At 32.6% G+C, this 19,171-nt stretch overlaps 1 long non-coding RNA gene across 1 annotated transcript in view; it reads right to left on the bottom strand.

The window, feature by feature from the left end:
- The window catches only part of LOC108734875, an 89,552-nt gene extending 71,831 nt beyond the window's left edge, over window positions 1-17,721 (bottom strand). The window contains exons 1-2 of the long non-coding RNA XR_001937462.1: window positions 17,521-17,721; window positions 15,995-16,081 (exon numbers count right to left, since the gene is read on the bottom strand). This is a non-coding gene — a long non-coding RNA (uncharacterized LOC108734875). The remainder of the gene's footprint in view (window positions 1-15,994; window positions 16,082-17,520) is intronic.
- Window positions 17,722-19,171: the final 1,450 nt, after the last annotated feature.

Raw genomic sequence — 19,171 nt, 5'->3', positions numbered from 1 at the left:
TCTTTTTAGTATAAATGAGTAAATAAGTTTATTTATCGGTGGATTAAGCATTAAGACAGCCACCTTTTTGCTTTGATGTCGTGCCGCAGAGCCACGCCTTGCAATGCATACAGGTTGCCAATATTGAGATAAAAAAAGCGACAAAGTTCGAGTTGGACTCGCATACCGAGGGTTCCGCACAACTTGTAGGTATACAAATAGTTTATCCATTACGAAAATCGAATTTTGAAGGTATTTCTCGCTTTTCCGAATATGATTTCTCCCTAAAATCATCCCCAAAACGTATATAATTGCAATATTACAACTGAAAAATGTTTGTGGTAAAACTACAAATTTGCGGTTTTCGAATTTTCCCTATACTTTAAGAGACTGTTTCTTGCCAAATTTTACTATTCTAGGTTAACGAGAAGTACCCTATAGGTTTTAATTCTCTTGTGAGTGTCAAAATATGCGGCAAAACGGTCATATCTATTGATTGCGTTGACTTAGAAGTTTGATTTTTTCATAGCTCCAAAGGATTGCAGATCCGAGTGTTCAATATTAATTTCAGTTTAATACCTCCATGCGTTCCGGAGAAAAAGCGTCTTGAAAAGAAGACCGAGAGATCAATTAACATCGAATCGATAAATTACTGATCCCTGTTATTACTAAAAAGTTATATTATGTATTTTCCTTTTTCTAACGTTCTGACTACGAATTTTGGTACAGTGGAATTCGTTTATTATGACTCCGTCTATATTGACCAACCGCTTAATATGAACTACATACCTAATTGAAGTGTTAAGTTTGGTTTTCATATTAAATTCTCTATAGGAAAGTTTGTATATAATGAATCCGTTTAAAATGACATATCGTTTATTATGACTGTTTCTCAAGAAATCATATCCGGCTATAGTGACCCAAACGATTAATAATAACATTTTTGCTCATTTTTCTGTCCCTTCTTATGTATATTGATATTACAATTCATCGTTTTTTTTCTTTTTCTGTTAATAAATATAAACAATTGTAGTTTTACTCTTTATTAAACTAAATAACTAACCAAAATAGAAAGTTGTTTATTTTCTAAGACTATACTTTGTATGACGCCCGCTTAGTATGACATCTTTGTCGTTTTCCTTCGATTTCATTATAAGCGGATTCTACTGTAGTTTCAAACAGAAGTACGCAATAATGGAGCATTTTTCGTATCTATCTTAATATAGCTTATCAAATTTAGAATCTACGTTTTTGCTTGGAGTGTTGAGGATGCAAAAAACACAAAATTGCATTTCATGATTCGCTTTGCCAACGACGCTTTAAATTTTCAGTTTTTCTATCACAAAACGGACAAAAGATATTGAATATAAATTCGTTTGTCTTATTTGTCCTATGGATTTTACTTGAGGAGCATGATTAGCTGCAATGAAAGGAAAAGAAGCTTGAAAGTTTGCCATTGACAAATCGTACGAGAAGCACGATAATAACGACTTTGACTATGCGTAATATATTACCAAATTCAATGAGCATATTAATTATCCTGATGGGATAGATATGGCTATTCTTCTACTACGTAATAGAGTCAAATGTTTCATTTCGAAATTAAATAGATCGCTGCTTAAAAGCTTCTGTAATTAATGCAAATGCGCCTTGTGTGGGTATAATTTACGTAAATATCGCGATAAACTATACATGGAATTAAATATTCTAATTTCCGAGGCACGCAACAGCTTCACTTTTCAATTATCCTGCGAGCACTTAGCATACCAATAAGACGTTGCACATTCACGTTTATGTACTACTGTTAAGTTAACTCTTAGTCCTTATTAAACATTGGCTATTTAACTAACACAAGGCGGCAAAGCGGCCTGTCTAGACTCGTTAATAAAAGGGAAAATATCGTCCGGAACAGTTAACACAACATAAAACAAGCTAAGCGTTTCTACATGTTAATCGCGGACTTTAATTAATGGCACGTAATGAAAACAATGGCTTTCGTTATTACCGAGATCCGCGGCTTTCGATATGAGCGATTCGACGGAACATCGCCATTGCCGCGAGTATTTCTCGGCCCGTTTTTGTCCCGTTCTCGACGAGAAAAACGACAATAAATAAGCGAACCCTCGACGTTTGAAACAATTAAAGAATTCCGAGACTTGCATTGCTGAAACGCAGGAAAATAGACGAGGTTTATGAATAATCTTACTTTTTACGATTTTGCCATGATCGTATCCATCGCCATTCTGATGTATTCACCTGAACAGCGCATGAATTTTCATGTCAACAAAAACTTGTGTTGTTAGTAATTGTTTCGCAACAGACATCTGCTTCCGCAAATGCGGATGTTCCGGATATGCAGAACATCGAGATGAAATTTGCTGAATGATGAATTCTCAGTTGATCAGTGTAGAACCAGGGCGAAGAATAAATGCTAGATATTAGCGTTCAATACATTCATGGTGGTGAGTTATCGCGTTTCATAAAATGCAGTCTCAAGACAGTACATAAAGTTGATCTGTATTCTGTCGGAACTGTCTGCGACGCGCTGATGAGATCCAACAAGATTGAAATCGCGATTCGGTCTGTTAGAAGGCGTGTTAGTTGCGTCCATCTTTAATTAGACGTTCTAAAAAGGGCTACTAACCAAAGAGTTAGATATCCACAATATGCGTTTTAAATAAATAACATAGATAATCAAAACATAATGATATGATGTGATAATCACTCCATTACAAAAGTATATGGACTAGGAACCACAGACATCTATACATGTATAAATATACTATTACTTGGAAGATTATACAGTAATACCCGACTAGCATTTATGGGGGCCATGCCCTATGTAGCGTACAGGCCTCATGTGGCTAATAAGGGGCATGTCGATATAGGGACTTCCCCGTAGATACCTCATGAAAATTCCACCAAAAAAGTGGTGATACTAAAATGAGGATTGCCTTATGGATTTTTCATATGGGTCTTAATGGACAAACCCATGACATGTATAAACTTATAATTAAATCTACCTTATGAGGGCTAGATGAGGCAAATTCGTTGGAAAATACTCTATGGAAAATGAAAAAAATTATAATAATAATCCCCTTGCCCAATTATGCCGTCGTTTCAATGATATCCTTTACATTTGCAACGAACGAACAGGTGTACTTCCTGATATTGTTCTTATAAGACAACTAAAACCAATCAGATCGAACAACAAAACGATTGTAATTTAAAGTATTTTTGACTAAAAAACAGTCCAAAAACACAATCTTACTTAAGAGCAAACAAATTTTACAAATAAGTGGTATATGTATATATTATAATTTTTTCATTAATAATAAAGTTCATTTTTCCAAAAATATTTAATGAAGTAGCAATATTTTTCCCCGCGGGAGCCACATGCGGCATTCCTGATGATGAGCAAATGCGGTAAACCTGCAGAAAACCTACACCCCTCAAAATTCTAGTCGGGTATTTTTGCTAACCTAGACAAAATTTTTCAGTCTCTCTCCAATCTCTCAGAGTCTTTCAACGTCTCTGAGAGCGTCTCTCACAGTCTCTCAGTTATTGCCTAGTTGTTTTTATGGATCTCTCACAGTCTCTGTATTAGAGACTCGAACGATAAAATTGTTAATTCAGAAAGTCAAATCTCTCGTTCAGAGATTCGAGTCTCTCGTTCAGAGACTGGATACGAAAAGAGGATCTCTCTATGAGCGACTCGAGTCTCTCGTTCAGAGACGCTAAACAGCGACAACAGAGAGACTCGATGAGACTAGTCTCGCTTTCAGAGACTCTGAGAGACTGAAGATTTTTATCTCGGGTAATGAGAGTATAATATTATGGGTATTACAATTTCTTTTATTCCTATTTGTTTTGAGTCTATAAATTAACGAATGAAGAAATCACGACTACCTGTCTCACCCATAATCACAATTAACCATACCATTTACTTAAAGATCTGTAACAGACAGACAAAACCAGAGCCAAATTTTAAACGTAACGGTTGAATTCTAAATTTTGACAATTTTTGCATTCCATAACTATATGAATAGTGAAATCACAATAATCAATAAAATATTATACCTGCAATTTTTTATTGATTACTATCAAGATTTCTGAGAAAGTCCTATTTTGTGTTAATTTATAAAGTATCATTTCTAATAGCATCGTAAACGATACATGCTTAAAGAACCTTTCTGTTCTGAGTAGACGTAGTAGTTCATTTCACTGTAGAGTTTTTCCTAAATTCCGCGTATTCATTGTATTCGCATACTCTATAAGACTATGCAATTTCATTTTTATAGTTCGTAATTGGATATTACTGGAATTACCTGACAAATTATGCATTTATTCAAGAAACGAACAGCGTAACAAGACAAGAATGCCTTCCCCTTGAGATAATTTAAATTAATTTCCACACAGTAGCAATATAGGCACAAATTATAAACGTGTAGAAATATATACATCAGTAATAGCACTACGTTTAGGATGAATTAGCATTAATTTATTATAAAGTACACCTTGTTAAAAATTATAGTTTATAGAGTTAGAAGATAATAATAGCACGAATATGCACCTGAATGTAGAGGCATTTATTACAAACCTACGAACGTACGAAACGTATAATTAGTAATTGACAATCATCCATAGGAAATTTTTAATATTAAAATAATTAGATCCGAACAAACGTGTAAGTGTATAAATAGTTCGTTGGGAAATCGGGTCTCAATGATTTTTCCAACTCTTTCCGAGATGTTTTAAGTTGCCCCTCAAAATCAGTTCCCCAAACGTAAAATTATAATATTACACTTTGTGGTGTAACTACGTATTTACGTTTTACATTTACTTGTGCTATAAGCCATTGCTTCTCGATAAATTTCATCATTCTAGGTCAACGGGAAGTACCCAGTTTTGATTCCTTTAGGAATGTCAAAACACAGAAAAAATTTGCTCATAATATTAATTAATGGTACTTATTGAAAGATATTTTTCGTTGAAACAATGAATCATTTATTAATATAAAAAAATTTAAGCACTATTCTTTATTGATTTATTAACAAAACTCTAAACGAATTATTTATTTTTGTTTATGGCAACAACTTCAGGTTTTCGAAGCAACGAACTAAAAATTTTTCATTTGTGGAATTAATTATATTATTGGGACAATAAACTTGTTGTAACTTCAGACACAATTTGAATAATTGAGTATTTTATAGCAATTTACGAATTAATCAATCAATAAATAGTACATTGGGATAATGTTACACTATCTTATTAACTTACAAACCGATATTATTTGACAATGAACATTTTGTATTGCCAGATCAAATGATTTTATGAATAACTAACAGTTCGTTGTCTCAATTTATCCAAATTTTGTCCCAACGAACTATTTTGTTGGTGACATCGGTTTTCCAGACTGAATTTTGGGGTTTAACGGAAAGGCATTCCCGAGCTTTAATTCTGCTAATGTACTTCTAATAAGAATAGATGAAAATTAATAACTGTGAATGAGTGAGTATTATGATTTCCATACCAACCAGGTAAATACGAAATTAATTTTTTATCGTCTTAGGTTTCAAATTTATTTTTTTCATTATTCTGAAAGCGTTTGTAATATTATGAATATCTCCTGAAATGCATTATTTTGTGCTAATAAGCGTTGTAGTAATAATTTTATATTTTTTCAGAAAAGCAAAAATTTTCATTCCTCTAGGTATAAGCATAATATTTCTGATAAGAAACATTAAATTTTCTTCAAAAGAAATTTTCTTAATTTCTGATAGGTAAGTGTTATCATAATATTGCCATAAGAACTGGGTGATACATTGTTAACAATAAATGAATGGTCATTCTATAAAATCCCGGTAGGTTACAGATTAGTATGTTCGCCTATCTTTTCATTATGAGTAGAATTAATAAAATGTTTAATTTTCAATTTGAAATGAATTATACTGCTGCATTTGGCAGCAGTTAAGGTGGTATTTCGAGTGTGTGGCTATATGAGCATACTATCGAATTTTTAAGTAATACTAATTAGATGAGGTTATTGTTTATTGTAATTGTTTAATTTTCCTTAATGGTAAAAGTAAACCTTCTTCAAGATATATTGCCAGTTAATTATTCATTATATATGAATGGTTTCGGATAAATAACGTGTGAATATGGATTCATACGTAAAACAGCTAAAGCTTTCGCGGTCGGCGTTATCAAAATTGGTGTTTGGTATTCGGGTATGAAGAGCACTGATACATATTTTTATGTGCTAGTGGATTTATGGTACCATAAACAATAAAACATTAACTTGTTTATTATTACCTACTAAATAAATAATTATGAACTCCGTGGTAACAAGTGGACTTCACATATACATTTATAATTTCTCGAAATAGGGAAGAAAAAGTCAACAGAAACAGAAATTTAACAATCGCTTATGTTTTACGGTTGTAAAAAAGTAACAATCCGACATTTTTTTTCATAGATTGATATTCTCATGTACGTTTATGATATATCGTTCATTATCGTAAGCTGTTCCACCTGCCGCCCAAAACACATCTATAATAAAGAAAATTATCCACCAGCGACTTAATAGGGATAAAACAAAAATGAATAGATTACCAAGAGTCCACAGAGAACCTTTTCGGTTACTTATTTTCACTACGTCCCACGCTCATACTTAATATATTTAATGCAAACGAAAAGATAACCGGGCACTTGGATTAAATTGCGAGTCACATCGTCCTTCGGTATACACACACCCGGCAATTTCATCCATTTTTAATCCAAAATAATTGAGAACGTTTTTAGTTTTTTGCATAACTGCTGATGGCGATATTCAGCGATCTTTTATTGCTTGAGGTACAGATAATATCGATGGCTAATAATGACTCAATTTTCTGGAAGAAGAAAATTGCCCAAAACATAAATTATATAATATGTACTTGTATACACGAAGGTAATTGCCTACATTTTGCGATGAGAACGAAAACCGAAAGAGACGTATAGGAAGAAAGAAAAAGAACTAACAATAAGGGTCTGTCCGTATGAAATTAGCGCGCCGCATGGCTACTCACCAAATTACTTATGCAAAAGTACCACCCTGATATTTTGCGTTTGCGCATGGGGTTTGTCCGTGAAATGTCGGTAATTATATTTGCCAAAAAAGAAATAGTTGGCTTGACCCACACAAGTAGCCAATTTGTCAGCCCTCGGTATCATTTTATATTAACAGTAAGTCAATTTAAAATAAGCAAATTAAAAAGTGTTTTCAAATATGAAGATTGGAAAAACTGTGGCGGTTGTTGTAGAACAAACAGAATAGTTCAAAACCCCAACGCCAAAACACGACTGAAGTCCCTGAAGAAGGTAACTTTGTTACCGAAAAGTGCTTTGGACAACTACAGTGTCGTGTTTTGACGTTGGGGTTTTGAGCTATCCTGTTTGTTCTATAAAGTGTTTTAAAAAACAATCACCTAATTTAATGTCTAAAATAAAGCTAAAATAAAGCCAAATTTTGCAAAAACAAACACTATATGTTTTACTAGTTAATTTTACCCTTTCAAAAACAATTAATTTCTTGGAATTATAGTACTTATTACTAGTATTTTCTTTTATTAATGGTGTTTCTTATACATTAATTATCACCATGAAACCTCTTTGTTGTACGAATTAGCATTAAAAATATTTAAAACATTTGGAATAGGCACCTGTGATTATTATGAAATAAATGAATAAAGAAGGAGGGGCTCAGCACAAGAACAATCTTGCGTTGATAAAATGCTCATAAAAGAGTATATGTGGTAAATTGGAAGAGCCTCTATTTTTTCATCTAAAATGTTGAAGGTTTTTAATTTTTTGCAGTTAAATGCAATTTGAAAGTAAATCAGAGCAATAATACACAAACATATCTATGACCCTAGTTAAGTTTTTAATAACTCTTATCAATTTTTATTAATTAAATATTAAAATCTGAGACAAAATAAACTGAAAAATCAATATTAAGAAGAAGATAGTCTAATAACATTTTTACTTCTAAAAATCTTATATTATGAAATAAGCAAATTTTATTCAATACAAGTCAATGTTTAAGGAATTATACACAATTTTATTTTTGGGTCACCACCGGTAAAAAATTAAAATATTAAACACATTAGCAATTTCCTGTTTTTAGAACAATTTTTTCCAGATCCGGACTCGAGATTCCAACAAATGTCAATTTTGATCTAAATTCGACATTATTTTACTTGAGAATCATGAAAACGACCTTTTGTATATTTAACAATGAGTAAATTATTCAGTTACTAAAAGGAATATTTATTGGATATGACTCATGACGTGTGTTAGGGGTTGTCTTGGATTTAGACGTATTGCATTGGGGTGACATTTATTGCATATTGATGGCACCACCGGACCAGTGCAAGGGTGAGGTGATTGGTTATTGAACGTCCAATGGTGCAGATGCTCGCATAGGCATTTTGCAAGAGGCCATTTGGGCGTGATGTTGCTCACTTTAAGTGTGTCCCTGTATTAAATCATAACTGACATTTTTTGAAAAATTGTGCAACCGAAATTTAATTGTTTGATGGGTACGCTTGTTGTATCTGCACATGTTGGACAAACCATTCTTTGGAAAATTTTAACAAGGAACAGATGTGGAATCGGTGGGAATAGAGGTAACTTGATACTTTAAGGGAAACGAAGACCCTTGGTTGGTGTATGAGAAATTTGAATCACAAAAGTTTTCGGAAGAACAAAGGACTTTTGATATGGATCAACTTATTTGGGCAATTTATAGGATGACATGACAACACAATCCGTAGGAAAAAATTCCATTGAACTTCAATGGGAATCAATGGAAAATTTGTAAATGTTTGTATGTTATTTAATTTTGAATGAGATATTTGCATGCGTACACATTTAAATTAAATATTATTAAATGGTCTCAAAAATATATCCATCCACTATTTCCAAATCATAAACCCGCTGATATTATATTATTCTTACGAATACTTTAGGGAAATTCGTTTATTATAACCAAATGGCTACATACTATTAGCCTTTTTCGATACGGTTTTTACTTGCCCAGGTGCAAGAGTAGTGATATTGGCAATTAGGTGGTGGAAAATCCATAATCTAGTTTTACCTATGCGTGCATGTTGGGGGTACGTGAGGTACCACCACGGCAGTAGAGTGAGAGACAAGCAAGGTAGTAAGACGTTTGATTAAAACGGTATATTTCATTTAGACGTTGAGCATTTTTGCTCAAAAAAGACGAAAGACGTATTGATGGTAATTACACGAAGACTTATGTATTTTGGAAGACGCGATACATTGAATATTGTATATAAGTTGTATATATTTAGTTCCTGTTTGTTACTCGTTTTGCTGTATGCTGTTTATACTCATTATTATGTTTATTATATATGTATTCAACTACCCGGAGCCTTTTATTAAACAACCCCTACACAAGTGAAAAAGCCTATATTAGAAGCATTGTTTGATGATTTTGAACCATGCCAGAATACAGAGGAGACCGAAGTCATCTGTGAGAATGATGTAGTTTTATCAGAAGCAAGTGAACAAAAAATCTAAACACAATGATGAAGAGCCAGACATCCAGGCATGTGCCTTGGTTCAGGTACCTGAAGAACCAAATTCTCAACAAAATAATATGGATTATGGAAAAAAGCATGCTGATGAAGTTCCTATGGAAAGCAATGGGATTTCCATTCCTCAACGGAATGGAATTTCCATTGCGTTCAGTAATGGAAATGTCATTGCGTTCAGCAATGGAAATCCCATTGAGTTCGGGAATGGGACTCCCATTGGTAATTCTCCATTTATTACCATTAATTATTATCAGTGGTAATTAAATGGCATTTTTTTAATGGAAATTAAAAGGAAATTTTTCCTACGGGAAGACATCCTCCGTTATTGGTAAATTGAAGAAAATAGTAGAACCCTTTATTACGCTCTACTAATCTTTTCTTGCTCCTTCTCGCTCTGTCTCTCTCTCTCATTTATAAATCTTAGTGAGCCATCTTCGTAATAAGAGGTCGTATCTCATTCGTGTTGAGAAATTTTCTTTACCCGGAAGGTAACGCGGATCATGTTGAATGCAGTCACCGTATCAGAAAAATAACGATCGCGTACACTATAAAAGGTTCCGACGACATTCTTTATAACTGTTTAATTGCTTGTAAAGAACGTTATTTTATGCGATTGGAACGGTCATTAAGTTTCAAATTTTCTCATAATGGAAGCGGTTGTTGGTGAGAGTAATGAATGGAATTTATAGGAAAACGCTCGATGACTGATTGCCTTAAAAGGCGTAAAAAAACGACATACAAGTCACATTATTTATACAATTCGTGGCCTTGCGTTACGTAAAAAAAATGGCGCTGAACAGGAACTACCATAATCCAACTATCTAAATTTAAAAAGGCGCTGCAAATGCACTCATAAAATTATAGACAACCAAAGAATAATAAATCAGAAACGTATACGTAGATTTCTACAAAAATTTTAATGCGATTGTAATTCGACAAATATACAACGACGCCTCAAAGCGTAATGATTTTCTGATGAATACATCTTTGTGAGTTTGTATCTGCAAAAAAGCTGCGATGATAGTAGGCCAAGATGTAAACTTGAATAAAAAAAAAATTTTGAGCAAATATCCGGGAAATTTTTCAGATCAGGTAATTTTTGATTTTTTTTTAAAGCTTCGATGTTGTAAAATGCCCGCTATTTCCTACATTAAAACCGTTAAAAATTATTCATAAACCTTCAATTTGAGTCGTAAAAAGTTCAAATTCGCTGAAAAAGTTGGTCCAAAAATATCGAAAAACGGTTGAAAATTGTAATAACTATTCTGTCATTGCAATGTTTGTTGCAAAAATTGCTGTTTCATATTTTTAAATGGGAACGTAAGCTTCGATTCTTTTTAAAAACTATTTAATGTAAATATTTTAATGCAGCATTGAAATATGAAGGTTGTTTAATATTTCAATAGATATCTCCACATTTTGATATTGAGATAAGTTAGTTTTAATAATTCCTCTAGCTATGTGCTATTAAACAATTTTGCAGTGATAATTTTATTGAAAATTGAGAAAAGAAATGTAAATATTAACCTATAGTTATTTTATAAGAGTAGATATTATTACAAAAATTCCTGTGGTTATCCGATTTTCAGAAAACTTATTGATTTTTATTAAAATGACCAAAAATGTTTTTGGGCGCCTCCTATAGAATGGTAACCGCAAATGCTTTTTTTAAGTTTTACCAAAGGTGAGCAGTTTAGGGCTTAAATATTATTTATTTATTGATTTTTCTTTACACTAATCAAATAACATTGCATTTCACAACTCCAGAATTGGGGGGAAACTGTGATAAAGGAGGTAGGGATGACCTTATTGTACTTAAAGAACTACAACACTAAAGTGCTTTTAGATGGTGGCGGAGGGGTGAAGACGCAGGAGGTAAAAAGTCTAAAATTTGGAAAAGAAACTAACGTAGTCTAACCTTTGGTCAAATATATATCTAGAAGGTAAATTTTCTGAAACATTTACGCAGGGTTCATGTNGCATAATTTTTAAAGAATCATATCAAAATTGAGATTATTACAAGTTACATAATAAATTCTACTATTTCGACGGCAAATTTAATCATTAACAATCAAAGATTGTCATTTTTGCGTTGTCATAAAAATTTTGTTGTCTCCGTGTATGTCGTGTAGTTTATAATCAATCTCGTGAGATTGTAAACTGTCAAAAAATTGTAAACTCTACCATAAAGCTTATAATATAATTTAATTTTCGATAGTCCCTGATTGGTCGGTCTTGGCGGTAGCTCTTTCTCTATCCATGGAGTTAAAAAACAAACAGGAATTATACAAAAAAGTCAATCATTTAATTGCTAATCAAGTATGTCAATCAATATAATTTTTTAATAAACAATATTAATAATCAAAAACTACGTTACGCACAGTGAGAAAATAAAAATCAAAACATAAAGGAATAGAATACAAAACAAAATATTCAGTTATTGTTACAATTGTTTAAAAATGTCACAAAACCACAAAAGCATCTGTTTGTTTACGTTAGGCAATTAACGAACGACAACCAAAGATGGCAACCAATCAGCGCGCAAGGTGCGCTCCGTCGCATTCAACTGTGATGTCAGTTAACAATGGACGGTTTGACATGGATAGTTTATAAACTATCCAAAATTAATACGTTGTATTATAAGCAGCATAGTACAGTTCACAATTTATCGATAGTTTACAATCTCGCAAGATAGATTATAAACTAACGGTGACATCTATGTACATCGTATACATGAGGTACTATAAAAAATAGTCAGTTCAGTTTTAGAATTATTCTACCTCTTATAAAACCCAAAGACAATTTATGTAATAAAAGGAAAATATAAACACGTAATTGTCATTTGATTTTAAAAATATATATCTTCAAATGACGAAGAAAAGATTTCTACATTAAGAATATTACTTCAGATTGACCTATCTATTTTTTAATAGCCAATATTGTTTCGTATTGTTCTGATTGAATAGTTTACTTTCTAAACGTCACTTTTGTCGAGAGTATATTATTTGAAAACCACCACGCCAACAAAAATATAAAATTAATGTTTAGTAAAAAACTAGTTTAATATATGTATAAGTTCTAGAACGAACAAACAAAAGAATAAAAAATGCAACATCGCAACATTGGCGTCCATCGTCCAATTAAAATTTCTAAGTGCGGCATTCATTTGCCATAAAGAATAAGCCGCCTTATATTGCCGCCTCCTGTTACGAATGCGCTGAAAGTAAGAATCCAATTACATTCAAGTAAAAGGAACAACGACAGTCCTTCTGCCGGTGCCGCTGTCGCTGATTCATTACCGTCAGCGACCAGTTCAGTTCCTGAAAATACACGACCGACTTTTTTCCTTTTTCTTTTTCGCGGAAACACGGTGGTGTTTGACGATACGACGCGCCATGTCGATAATGGCCGATTTTGAACTTTAAAGATTTATTATTGACGGACGGTGCAGTCGAAAGCAGGTGTGTCCAGGATTCTTTAACTATGACACTACGAGTGATCAAGTGGATGCAGTAGTCGTTTCAAATGAACAATTAATCATTAATTCATACTGCCCTCTTAACAGATTAGAAGAAATCATTGTCAATAATATAATAATAATCATAATATTAATAAGTGAACAGCGCAATTTGTGCTATTTATTATAAAAGGAGTTTTTGTGTCATTTTTTGAGTACCCAATGCTTATTTTGAAATATCGATGTCTTGCGGCAATTCTAAAGCTACATTGCGCTACAAATACCCCAGACTAACTACTCCATCTGTCAAAAATTTTAAAAATGAGAAATTTTATATTACAACGAAGTGTGCTGTCCATCATAAACGCCTTAGCGGTTTTGTCAATTTATTTACATAGAAATACTGAAGTTGTAAGTACGGTTGCACCCGCACTTTATTACAAAGTACTGTACTCTATTTCGACTGTGCGTACGTTATATTTTACAAGACACATAAAGTACGCAAAAATACTTTATTTAAGTCCTTAAGTAAACATCGAAATTTTGTAAGCGATCATTCGAAATTCAGAGTATTTTTACATCAATAATATTACACAATACAATATTTTTATGAATGTTTCTATGTTTCTGAACGCTAGTTTCATTGACAAAGTCATATTTACGGAACAACCTGATTTCCCAAATCTGTTCAAAGTAGTGTCACTTTTGCTGTCCGTTCCGGCCACTTCAGCATTTACAGAAAGAGTATTCTCTGTTATGAACGCAAAGTGGTGGGACGACAGGAATAAAGCTTCATTAAAACTAATTAAAATGAACTTTTAGTTTACTTAAATCTTTGTTTGCCATGTTTAGAGGCTATTAATGTATTTAAGAGCGACAGCAATTTGTTACTGGCTGCTAGGTGTAACAAAAAATATGTTTTTAAAAACAAAAAATAAAATACTTTATTTTTATGCTGAGTACTTTTTTTTTAACCTTTTAGTCGAGAAATACTTTATGTAAAGCCTGAAAAGGTGGCAAACCTAGTTCTAAAGCAATTCTGAGACCACATTCGGGCTTATCGTCACAAATCAAACAAAAATGGTTAGCCCTTAGTTTTTTTTGTATTATACCTACGAATCTTGTATAGATTTAGAATCCCTTAGATTTAGTCCCTATTATCCATATTATCTACTTTTCATTGGATTCCGCCCTATACAGATTGAGTGCATTCAATTGAAACATCTTCTTTACTTCGAGATAATACGAAAATGCTAGCAAAAATAATAACGGTTACCACCCTTTCGAAAATTTTTAATAAAAAATATTAAAAGATGAAAGTACTTTAAGTATTACCTAGTACAACAATAGAGAAAGTTAGATGAAGTTTGTTACTGGTGTAAGTGGACGTAAAGTAAGGGACCCGCCCCTCATTGTGGGTAATTACAGGTTGCCCGACAGCAAGCACTAATGGAACGCAATTACGCTACCGTAAATTATAATTAATCGTCTGCTGTTTGCTTTCTTGCTGCATGCTTATTGCATCAAGTGCGCGCAGACCATTTGCCACTAAAGTTTTTCAGACGCGCATTCACTTTGTTCGTTCGCATTGTATATTCGCGACCAGTCGCACTGTGTTATTACCGAGTCTGGCGACTGTATTACCTCAAATTATCTCAAGAAAAATGGATAGAAAGAAGAACAAAAAAGAAGATAAACCAACACACTTGATTATTTTTGTTATTGCTCGTCTTGTGCGGAATATTTGAAAATTGCTTCTACAACAAATTACAAAACAAAACGATTGAAAGAGCTAAACGAAAAAGTAACAACCGGCATAACAGAAAAGTGATTTTCTGTAACGCACCTTTACAAGGCGTGGCGAAAAGTACAATTATGGTCAAATATCTATATCTAAATGTATGTGTAATTGACCAAAATAGATTTACAGTAGTGTACACACACACAACTGTGCACTATGTTACCAGCGTACATAATGAAACTCATCATCATAAGGTCGTCAGTCCTAAGACTGGTTGGACACGTACCTCCACTCTTTCCTATCCTGAGCTAACCTTCGCATCCCACAAAACTAGAACAACCTTCGTCCTTAACTATTTGCAAACAGTAATCTAATCTACTCCTTCCGTCCTGATTTATCTGATTTCCTAGATACCTAAAATTAGCCACTTCTTCTAATTCTTCGTCTCCTATCTTTCTATTGGCTCTTTTCCTACTTTTTTTCCCTTGCATACTAGTATTTTTGTTTTACTTTTGTTTATTTTCATACAGTACTGTTTTGTTAATATCGCTTCCATTTTATTTAAAACTACCTCTAACTCGTCCTTGCTAGATGCTAATACTGCTATATCACTTGCAAATCTAAGCATACTAATTAATCAATACTAATGGTCAAACTAACATTTATTAATGGTAATCAATGTTCAACGCCTTAAAAATCCATGTCGCTGTTGGGATACTAGTACAAATTTCCAGACTTATTAGCCTGAGAGTTATAATGTGTTCTAACATCTAAATTTTTCAACAATAAAAAATGCGGAAAATATTAAATTTAATAAAGTAAAATTGAGTGTTGTGGATCTGAACTAGATCATTCTTTAATAAGTGTAGGTAATAGAGTCGAAAATATAATTTTTGAACGTTTTAAGTTACTAGTTCTACTTTTAATCAGCCATGAATAGATTCTTAGATAAATAATAGATACTGGCGGCCATTACTTTGAATAAACTTTTTAAAATATTCTCATAAACAAATTGTAATTATAATAATAGTGTTTCTTATTACTGTAAACAATAGACTTTTTACGTCAACAAAAGAAATTGTTGGCATCAAAACCACCTTAAGATATTCATTTATCGTTTTTCCATTTGGGGTAGATTTTCACCCCGCAATGTTGCTTGTGTAAAAATTATATTAAAAATGTCAAATTGATAAAAAGAAATTTAAGACTTACCGAATGTTGCTGATGAATCTCGTGCGCTGGCTTGGATGCATTTTCTGATTTTCTTCACAATGTCGCATTCCCCGCATTGGTAAATTTCTGAAAATTTAAAATTAACAGTTAATTTACTGTAACAATTAATATACTTAATTGGTAAACGTTGGATAGAACAAAGTTATGCACAAAAAATTGGTCGTACCAAACTACACAACGGCCTAATTGGGGTTAACTCTATGGAAAATATGAATATATTTTCACAGGCGTTTATATTAACATTATTAAATATTTTGTTGTGCAAATTAAACATAAGTATTATATTAAGTTGTATATTCGAGTTTATTAAATTTCTACCGGATGAAGTAATTCTAATACCAGAGAAAAAAAACACCAGCTATAATCATTTAATAAGCATAACAAATCTACCTGGATACAACAGGTATAATTGAGAGTTTATTGGAATAAATCGTTTATCCTAATTTGTGTTATTTATTGATTACTATACTAAATTATATTTTGTTTCGGTATAATTCTTGCCTTTGTTTTTTTTTTCGTGAACAAGAATACGTCAATATCGATAAACTGCCACAATTTCTGTCGCTTGTTGGTGAGTATTGTAGGTTTAAATTAACAATAACTTATTATTAGTATGATTTTGTCACCTTGCAGACTTTTAGCATTTATATAGATTTGTGTCAATGGTTTCAAAGCAACCTGTTCGTAGAAATCCGTCAACCAAGAATTAAAATTTTATTTGTTTAGTGTTTAAACTTTTATAACGGGACTAAATGTGGTTTGGAACGTCGGTGAGGGTGGTATGTAATGACCATCCCGCCCTAACCAAAACATGAACCAGTAACTGTAGTAGTTTTTTTCCGGATCCTTCATCGAGTACCCGGCTATCTGACACCCGGAAAAATTACTATTCACTGCATCTCTACATAAACCTATAACTAACACATCTTATAGGTAAAGCTGGTTAGTTTATGGTGGGTAAAATTTTCCCCCCTAACCCCTACGATATTCGACTACCTGAAATTTTTTCTTTAATAAGCGCGCGTAATGGTATAAGTTTTACCGAGCGGCATGGCCTAGAGGTCTAGACCATTGCTTAGCATTCGGGAGGACGCCGGTTCGATTCCGGGTTCGTCTGCCTTGGTCCAAGTTTTTCTGTGGTTTCCTTGGATCACTTAGGCAAATGCTGAGGCAGTAATATTCCATAGATTATCTTTCACTCTCTTCTGTCTTCATTTCGCCCGTCTCAACTTTCTCACCCACCCATTCCCACGATTCCTGAAAGCAGGCTGAAGACGGCCTTCCGCCCTACCTTCCGGAATAGTCCGGAGGGACTGCCCGCCCACCAGCATTACTGGCTGGTGGGAATGAAACACCCAAAAGTTTTTTTTTTTTTTAGTATAAGTTTAGTTCAGTCGGAAGTTACGCGACAGGAAAACACCCTTCTTAATTACCCTTTTCCTGCCATATTTAGTCCATTGTTAATATGTAAAAAATAACTAAATAAAAGAATTTATTATTCTTACCTTCTTTTTTCTTTTCTTGGAGGAGGAAATTTTGTCAAGCACTGCCGTTTACCATGAGGCATGTTCGGTCAAAACCAGATGAACAAAAATAAGAATAAGATTGGTTATTAGGTAAAATACATTTATATTCAAAACATGTTGAGTTTAAGAAAAATCGACAATTTAATTAATTAAATTTGTTTAATGGTTTTTTCTGCTTGTCAGTTAATTTTAGAATTTGATTTGATACTACCCGAGGTTAATAAATTCTACAAATCAGATATTTTTTCGAAAACATAAAATTAATAAATATTTAATTTTTCGTACCTTTAAAAATTAGTTGGTGTGATTTTCAGCAGTTTGTAAATTAACGAATCAACGTATTGTTGTCATCATTATAACCATTTGTTGTCTATTGAACTCCTGAATTTTTTGAAATTTAAACGAAGTCTTGTTCCCTGGAGGTAGAATCTCTTGTAAAAAGTATTCTAACATCAAACCTGCTTTTTAAAAATAATGCAGTACATCAGTAAAATGTTTCAAGAGAACAAAGGCTTACAAAAACTATTGTAGGTACACGACGAACCTGTTTACTTTTACATTTAGTACAAGGTGTGACAGGTACGATACATCACATTAATAAAAATTACAAACAAGTTATACGAAATTACACGGGGCGAGTATCTACACGGAAAGAATTAAAAACGAAAATTTACCTAAATATTAAAATGATATTTACATTTGATCCCACTAGTCTGTTGCTTCGTAAGTGAAAATAATAAAAATGACTATTTGGACCCGAATTTGTAAAAAAATTTACTAGGTATTTTAGTTGATATTATAAATTTAATTGTAATAATTAAGAAACGAAATTATTATGTCAAAATTGAGATTATTACAAGTTACATAATAAATTCTACTATTTCGACGGCAAATTTAATCATTAACAATCAAAGATTGTCATTTTTGCGTTGTCATAAAAATTTTGTTGTCTCCGTGTATGTCGTGTAGTTTATAATCAATCTCGTGAGATTGTAAACTGTCAAAAAATTGTAAACTCTACCATAAAGCTTATAATATAATTTAATTTTCGATAGTCCCTGATTGGTCGGTCTTGGCGGTAGCTCTTTCTCTATCCATGGAGTTAAAAAACAAACAGGAATTATACAAAAAAGTCAATCATTTAATTGCTAATCAAGTATGTCAATCAATATAATTTTTTAATAAACAATATTAATAATCAAAAACTACGTTACGCACAGTGAGAAAATAAAAATCAAAACATAAAGGAATAGAATACAAAACAAAATATTCAGTTATTGTTACAATTGTTTAAAAATGTCACAAAACCACAAAAGCATCTGTTTGTTTACGTTAGGCAATTAACGAACGACAACCAAAGATGGCAACCAATCAGCGCGCAAGGTGCGCTCCGTCGCATTCAACTGTGATGTCAGTTAACAATGGACGGTTTGACATGGATAGTTTATAAACTATCCAAAATTAATACGTTGTATTATAAGCAGCATAGTACAGTTCACAATTTATCGATAGTTTACAATCTCGCAAGATAGATTATAAACTAACGGTGACATCTATGTACATCGTATACCATATTTGAAGACGAATCAAAATTCAGTATTTTTTAACTAAAAGTGCCTAGTTATATTTA

The sequence above is a fragment of the Agrilus planipennis genome, unplaced genomic scaffold (genome assembly GCF_000699045.2).
Source record: "Agrilus planipennis isolate EAB-ADULT unplaced genomic scaffold, Apla_2.0 scaffold50, whole genome shotgun sequence".
NCBI classification, from domain to species: Eukaryota; Metazoa; Arthropoda; class Insecta; order Coleoptera; family Buprestidae; genus Agrilus; species Agrilus planipennis.
The sequence above is the reverse complement of the archived record's forward strand: the minus strand, read 5'-3'. Positions and strand labels throughout refer to the sequence as shown.